Here is an 8,311-nt window from a genome sequence, read left to right on the forward strand (position 1 = left end):
CTAGGCGCTTGAATCGCCTGATTCCGATAAACGAGCGAAAATTTATACTAGAACGAAAAACAGATCAGAAATCGCGATCAGAAATAATCGCGGAAAATCTGAGAAAAAGAAAACGGACGAACAGGCTAACGAACGAACGTTCGCTGTCTGCGAAAAAAACAAAAACCGTTCGTTAAAACGAACGAATGAACGAGTGTTCGCTAAATAAACTAAACCGAAAAAACATATCTAGGTTTTTAAAAAAACCGAACGAAAAACCGGACGGTTTTCTCGAGGAAAACCGCCCGCGGCGGGGCGGTGGTCAACCTCGGCGGGGCGACGGGCGGCTCCGGCGGGGCGGCGGGTCGGCGGCGGGACGGCGGCGGGGCTCCGGCGTCGGGCGGCGACGGCTCGGGCTAGGGTTAGGGTTTCGGCGCGGGGTGGGCTGGGGCTGACGGGGCCTCGGGGGCGCGCCTTATAAAGGCCTAGCCGGGCGGAGTCCTGGCCGAATACGGCCCAAGGTCGGTTCGCGTTTTTTTAAATAATTTCGCGCATAAAAACAAATAAAATAAATACTAAACGGACTCCAAAAAATCCCGAAATAAATTTTCTCTGACTTCTAAAATCAAGCCGGACAAGATGAACATTTATTTGGGGCCTAAATGCAATTTTGAAAACACGTGTTTTTCCTAAATTCGAATAAAATAGCGAAAACTCCAAAATAAAATCTTATTTGATTTTTTATTAAATCTTCAATATTCCTTTATTTGGGGAAAGTCATTTTATTCCCTCTCTCTTATTTTTATAATTTGGAATAATTGAAGATAAAATAAATAAAATCAAATGTTCCTATTTTCAAGATTTGAGAAAACCCAAATATGAAAATAACGAAATCGCCAACTCTCTCCGTGGGTCCTTGAGTTGCGTGGAATTTCTAGGATCAAACCAAAATGCAATAAAATATGATATGCAATGATGATCTAATGTATAACATTCCAAATAAAAAATTTGGGATGTTACAAACCTACCCCCCTTAAGATGAATCTCGCCCTCGAGATTCGGGTTGGCTAGAAAATAGGTGAGAGTGGTCCTTCCGTAGATCTTCCTTTCGCTCCCAGGTGGCTTCATCCTCGGTACGGTGACTCCACTGAACTTTGCAAAACTTGATAACCTTGCTGCGGGTGACTCGGCTGGCAAACTCAAGAATCTTAACTGGTTTCTCCTCATAGGTCAAATTACTATCCAATTGAATCGCTTCCAGGGGCACTGTATCTTTCAGTGGTATCTCGGCCATCTCTGCATGGCACTTCTTCAGCTGAGAAACATGGAACACATCGTGAACTCCTGACAATCCTTGGGGCAATTCCAGCTTGTAAGAACTTCTCCCATACGCTCCAAAATTCTGTATGGTCCTACAAAACGTGGCGCTAACTTTCCCTTAACTCCAAAGCGCTTCACTCCTCGAAGTGGTGATACTCGAAGATAAACTCTGTCTCCGACTTCGTAAACTGTCTCCTTGCGTTTAGAATCCGCATAACTCTTCTGCCTGGACTGGGCTACCTTGAGCCTATCGCGAATCAGTTTCACTTTCTATTCAGACTCCTTAATCAAATCTGGTCCAAACAACTGACGGTCTCCAACTTCATCCCACAACAACGGTGTCCTGCACCACCTTCCGTACAAAGCTTCAAAAGGGCCATCTTCAAACTGATTGGTAGCTATTGTTGTAAGAAAACTCTACATATGGCAAGTTGTCGTCCCAACTGGATCCATAATCTAGCGCACAAGATCTTAGCATGCCCTCCAAAATCTGATTGAGTCTCTCGGTCTGTCCGTCTGTCTGTGGATGAAAAGCGGTACTGAACTCTAGCCTGGTACCCAAAGTTTCGTGCAACTGATTCCAAAACTTTGAAGTAAACTGGGTTCCTCTATCTGATACAATGGTCCTCGGAACTCCATGCAGACATACGATCCTGGTCATGTATATCTTTGCCAACTTAGCACTGGTATAAGTGGTCTTTACTGGGATGAAATGTGCTACCTTCGTCAAACGATCGACTACAACCCATATCGGGTCATAGCCTGAACGAGTCCTGGGCAATCCCGTGATAAAATCCATGCCTAGCTTATCCCACTTCCATTTGGGTATCGACAATGGTTGTAGCAATCCTGCTGGCTTCTGATGCTCTGCCTTCACTCTCTGACATACATCACAAACTGCTACATACTCCGCAATATCCTTCTTCATTCCGGTGCACCAGAAACTGTCCTTTAAATCCAGGTACATCTTGGTATTTCCTGGGTGAATCGAATATGGTGAATCATGGGCCTCCTGGAAAATCAACTTCCTAATCTCCGGATCATTGGGCACATAAACGCGGTCCTCAAACCATAAGGTATCGTGCTCATCCTCACGAAATCCCTTGGCTTTTCCTTTACTCAACCTTTCCTTTATCTCAGCAATCTCCTTGTCTGTCTTCTGAGCTTCTCTGATCTTATCCATCAAAGTAGACTAAATTTCCAATGCTGCTACAAAGCCTCTTGGAACTATTTCCAAACATAGTTCACGAAGATTTTCGGCTAACTCCTTGGGTAACTCTCCGGTCATGAGTGTGTGGGCATGGCTCTTGCGGCTCAACGCATCAGCTACTACCTTAGCCTTCCCTGGGTGATAATGCAATCTCATGTCATAATCCTTAATGAGCTCCAACCATCTCCTTTGCCTGAGATTCAATTCCTTCTGCGTGAAAATGTACTTCAAACTCTTGTGATCCGTGTACACCTCACAATGGTTTCCGATGAGAAAATGCCTCCATGTCTTCAATGCATGCACTACTGCTGCTAGCTCCAAATCATGTGTAGCATAATTCAACTCATGGGGTTTAAGTTGTCGTGAGGCATATGAAACAACTCTTCCCTCCTGCATTAGCACTGCTCCAAGTCCTCGACGTGAAGCGTCGCAATATACTTCATAATCCTTGCGTTGATCTGGCAGAATCAATATTGGCGCTGTAACTAAGCGTTTCTTCAACTCCTGGAAACTAGCCTCATATTCCTCAGTCCAATTGAATTTGGTGTCCTTCTTCAACAACTCGGTCATAGGTTTTGCAATCTTCGAGAAATTCTCAATAAATCTCCGGTAGTATCCTGCGAGTCCAAGAAAACTCCAGATCTCTCCAACTGTCGTGGGTGACTCCCAATTTGTCACAGTGTTAACCTTGGTGGGATCTACTGCTATTCCTTCTCCGGAAATAACATGTCCAAGGAATCCAACTTCCTTTAACCAAAACTCGCACTTGCTGAACTTGGCATATAACTGATGTTCTCTGAGCTTTCCAAGTACCAAACGCAAATGCTCCTTATGCTCTTCTTCATTCTTCGAATAGACCAGAATATCATCAATGAACACTACGACGAACTTATCCAAAAACTCCATAAACACTTTGTTCATCATGTTCATGAAATAGGCGGGTGCGTTAGTCAGGCCAAATGACATAACGGTGTACTCATATAGCCCATACCTTGTGGTAAAAGTTGTCTTGGGTATATCCTGCTCTCGAATCTTCAACTGGTAGTATCCTGACCGCAAATCAATTTTGGAAAATACTTTAGCTCCTTGTAGTCGGTCAAACAGATCATTGATCATTGGCAGTGGGTACTTGTTCTTGATGGTTACTTCATTCAAACCACGATAATCAACAACCATCCTTAACGATCCATCTGTCTTCTCCACTAGAAGTACTGGTGATCCCCAAGGTGACGAACTTGGGCGAATATATCCTTTATCCAGTAACTCCTTAATCTGCTTCTTAATTTCTTCCAAATCCTTAGCGGGCATCCTGTACGGTCTCTTAAATATTGGCCCTGTGCCTGGCAAAAGCTCAATCAAAAACTCAATGTCTCTATCCGGTGGCATGCCTGGCAACTCCTCTGGAAATACGTCAGGGAAATCCTTCACCACTGGCACTTCCTCCTGTACAACTCCTGATAAGGAATTCACTTGAGTCCTCTTTGGCACATGCCGGGATACATACTTAATCTTTCTTCCTTCTGGGGTAGTAAGCAATATCGTCTTACTGGCGCAATCGATGTTTCCTCCATACATCGATAGCCAATCCATTCCCAAAATCACATCCAAACCTTGCGACTCCAAAACTATTAGGTCTGAGGGGAAAACATGCCTACCTATGGCCAATGGCATCTGAAAACATCCTTGGCTTGCCATATACTCTGCTCCTGGCGAGGTTACTAACATAGGTGTTATAAGAACTTTGGTGGGCAACTTAAACTTATCCACAAATCCCCTTGATATGTATGAATGCGATGCACCAGTATCAAAAAGAACGATTGCAGTAATTGACTTAACCAAAAACTTACCTATTACTGCATCAAGCTGTGATTCAACCTCCTCCACATTAACGTGGTTCACCTGTCCCCTGTTGAAAGGGTTGGGCTTCTTCCCAGAGCTTCCATTGCCATTTCCATTCTTAGCTTCGGGACATTCATTTGCATAATGTCCAGTCTTCTGGCATTTGTAGCAAGTGACTTGGCTTAGATCCCTCTTGGCTGGGGTCGATGGGTTGGTACGGTTCTGTCCGTTGCTTCCTCCATTCCCATTACCATTCTTGAGTCCACTATGGTTGTGCGAACCTCCTCCTCCATGGGTATGCTGAAAAGGTCCTCCCAAATTCGGGGTAAAACGAGGCTTCTGATGAGCTCCTGTACTGTACTTTCCTTGTCCATACTTCCTCTTACAGCTTTCAATCTGCTGCTCCTTCCCTTCAATCATGAGAGCTCTATCTACCAACTCCTGGTAGTTGTTGAAGGTTGCTACCATCAATTGCATGCTCAGCTCATCATTCAGTCCTTCCAAAAACTTCTCCTACTTGGCTGCATCTGTAGCAACGTCATCTGGGGCATAACGTGCTAGTTTACTAAAGTCCTCCACATACTGGCCTACGGTGCGTCCTCCTTGGCGTAAGTTGCGAAACTCACGCTTCTTCATGGCCATAGCTCCTGCTGAAACATGGGCAGTACAGAAAGCTTGCTGAAACTGGTCCCATGTGACAGTGTCAATAGGGTGTGTGGCCGTGTAATTCTCCCACCATGATGCTACGGGTCCATCAACCTGATGTGCGGCAAAACGCACTCTCTCCGCATCTGTGCATCCTGCAGTGGTCAGCTCCCTTCCAACCTTGCGGAGCCAATCATCTGCCACAATCGGCTCGGTGCTACTTGGGAACACCGACGGATTCAGCCTAAGAAAACGGGCTAAGTGATCAACAAGCGGTGGGGTTGGTGGGTTGTTGTTGTTGTTGTTGTTGTTGCTGCTGCTGCCTTGGTTCTGAACTAGCACTTGCATCAGGGCATTCTGCTACTGAATCAACTGAGTGATCTCCGGTGGGAAAACAAATCTGGTGTCGCGTCTCGGAGGCATCTGATGGGTTTTAGAAAAGATGAGAAAATAGAATAGAATGAGGTCTAGAGGGAAAACACTACCCATATGCACATGAGACAAACACAATCATATCACTCCAATCAATTCAAACAAGGCATACAATCGATCTAACTATCATTACAAAGTGCTTGGACTATACTATATACATGGTGGAATACTACGACTAATTTGGTGGTCTACTAGAAAAATTGCTCAGTCGAAGACTCCATGATATCTGATCCGGATTCATCCTCCCAATCATCATCACTGGGGTCCGAGTCGGTGTCGTCGATGATGATGTAGTTCTCCGGGCAAGTAGAATCGTCGTCATGTCCTCCTGGTGCCGGGTCTCCCATGAATACTCCGATCTTCTTTATCAGGTCGCCATTCTTCTCCACTAGTGCGACGATTTCCTCCATATAATCCTCGCGTGTAGCCTTGAGTTCTTCCTCCAGCTCCATGATCCTAGTCTTTGCCTTCTTCAGATCTATCATGTCTGCGCACATCTGGTTTTCCTGGCGATGAATGTGCTGGTTTAACTCCTGAATGAAAGCTGCAATAGATCTATCCTTCCTGGTGCTGATCATCTCCCATTGCTCGTCTCAGCACCCACAAATCTGGTAGATAGTATCCTTGAGATCATTGTGGTACACTTCTCCAATGCGTCCCATGGTAATGTGAGCTGCCATACTCTTTCCTAGACTCCAGGTTGGTGCATCAAAGGAAAACTCTATGGGTTCAGTGACTGGCGTGAACGTCCTTCTTGGAACTTGAACTTGAATCATCCAGCGCTCCTCTTCTAGTAGTGTGGCGTTGTAGGTCCCAGTGAAGCTTGGTATTCCGATGTTCAGGTACTTAGTAACTTCCTTCAAGTGTCGTCCAAAAGGTGTATCCTCATCTAGTTGCGCGAACTTGTTCCTTGCATCTGCCATCCTAAAAGAGTGGAAGAAGGAGAGGAGTCAGAAATGAGAAGAGAGTAGTGATCTAGGGCTTTAGCTTAGTGGTCGTGTCCTACAGTCAGCGTGTGCTCTGATACCATCTTTGTAGCGACCAGACCTCAAACAGTCTAGTCTCTGTGCATTAGTGTCATCCCTGGATCGGTAATGCTGACACGCACAGTACTTGAAGGATTTATAACAGAGTAGCAATCATACACTTATTACATCGAATGTCTCAAAAGAGAACTCATTACAATAAATATGGCTTAAGGCCATCTAATTACGATAACAGCGGAAGGCTTGGAAGATAAAGTGAGTCCATCAACTCCAACGGCATCACTGAGTATAATACCACGACCTAAGGCTCCTTACTCGTCGTCTGAAAAGTCTGCAACATGATACGTTGCAGCCCAAAAACGGGTCAGCACATGGAATATGCTGGCAATGTAACACATAGAGAGTAATGAACAGAATAATGCTATCACTACGTGCATATTTGGCTGGTGGAAAGCTCTATGGTTACAATTTTGTGAAAAGCCAATTTTTTCCTACTGCAAAGGAATATATTTTTATTTAACTACAAAGTTGGTTGAAGAATATTGAGAAGGTAAACCCCCTCTCAATCCCAATTAAAAGTAATCATTAACAACCCAACAAAATTAGTTAAGTATAAGATGATGAGATTCACATGATAATCCAAGAACTAGATACTCAAGATGTCCATAACCGGGGACACGGCTAACCATGATTAGATTGTACACTCTGCAGAGGTTTGTGCACTTTTCCCCACAAGACTCGATCTCCTCCGTTGGATTTCTCGCACTACATGGTGTTTGAGAAACGGATGACCGAGACACAATCTTTCAGAAGCGTTAGCACCTTACGATGGGTAGACAGTTACACCTACTTTCCCCTACATCTGCTAGTCTACCAATTTAAGAGTTCACACGACTTAATTAACTACGCTAGAGCCCATAATAGCATGTGGCTGCACACGGAAGTTTCTAGCATGAATAATCTCATGATCCCTTTGAGCCTGGGTGGCGGTCCATAAAAAAAACAGGCAATCACTGGAATACCCAGGTGCCTCAATCCACCCAGATGTGTGTTTAAGTTGCCACCTTAAGTAAACCATTAATTAACAATCTCACATCTGTCATGGATACACTCACCCAATCCACGTCTACTAGCATAGCATAGCAATAAGCAAACGTAGAAGTAACTCCCAAAGGTTGATAATAAAACAGGTAATAGGTACTACCTCATCTACTTCCCGATACCCACAATTTAATCAGATCCTAATCATGCAATTGTTTGAGGATTGATCTAATGCAATAAAACTGGGTATGAAAAGAGGTATGATCAAAGTGTTACTTGCCTTGCTGATGATCCGTGAAACCTAGAGATTCGAAGTAGCAAGCGGCGCACTCCGGGTACTCTATCGCAAACAAACAAGCATACAATAAGCACTCATCTAATGCATAGGTAAAACTCAAATAAAAGATCTAACCAGAAGGTTCAACTTAAGAACTCCGGGTTGCAAAAAGAATCGAATCAAACAAAGCAACGAAAGTCAAACGACGAAAGAAACAAGCTTCGTTTACTAATCTGGACCTAAGTCAAATTTTATAGTAGCAAAAACTTGTTTGAGTTGGTTAAACGGAAAGAGGGTTTCGAGACGAAACTCTAGGCGCTTGAATCGCCTGATTCCGATAAACGAGCAAAAAGTTATACTAGAACGAAAAACAGATCGGAAATCGCGATCAGAAATAATCGCGGAAAATCCGATAAAAAGAAAACGGACAAACAGGCTAATGAACGAACGTTCGCTGTCTGCAAAAAAAAGAAAACCGTTCGTTAAAACGAACGAACGAACGAGTGTTCGCTAAATAAACTAAACCGAAAAAAACAGATCTAGGGTTTATTTAAAAAAACGAACGAAAAACCGGACGGTTTT

This window comes from Triticum aestivum, chromosome 5D (assembly GCF_018294505.1).
Source record: "Triticum aestivum cultivar Chinese Spring chromosome 5D, IWGSC CS RefSeq v2.1, whole genome shotgun sequence".
In the NCBI taxonomy this organism is placed as follows: Eukaryota; Viridiplantae; Streptophyta; class Magnoliopsida; order Poales; family Poaceae; genus Triticum; species Triticum aestivum.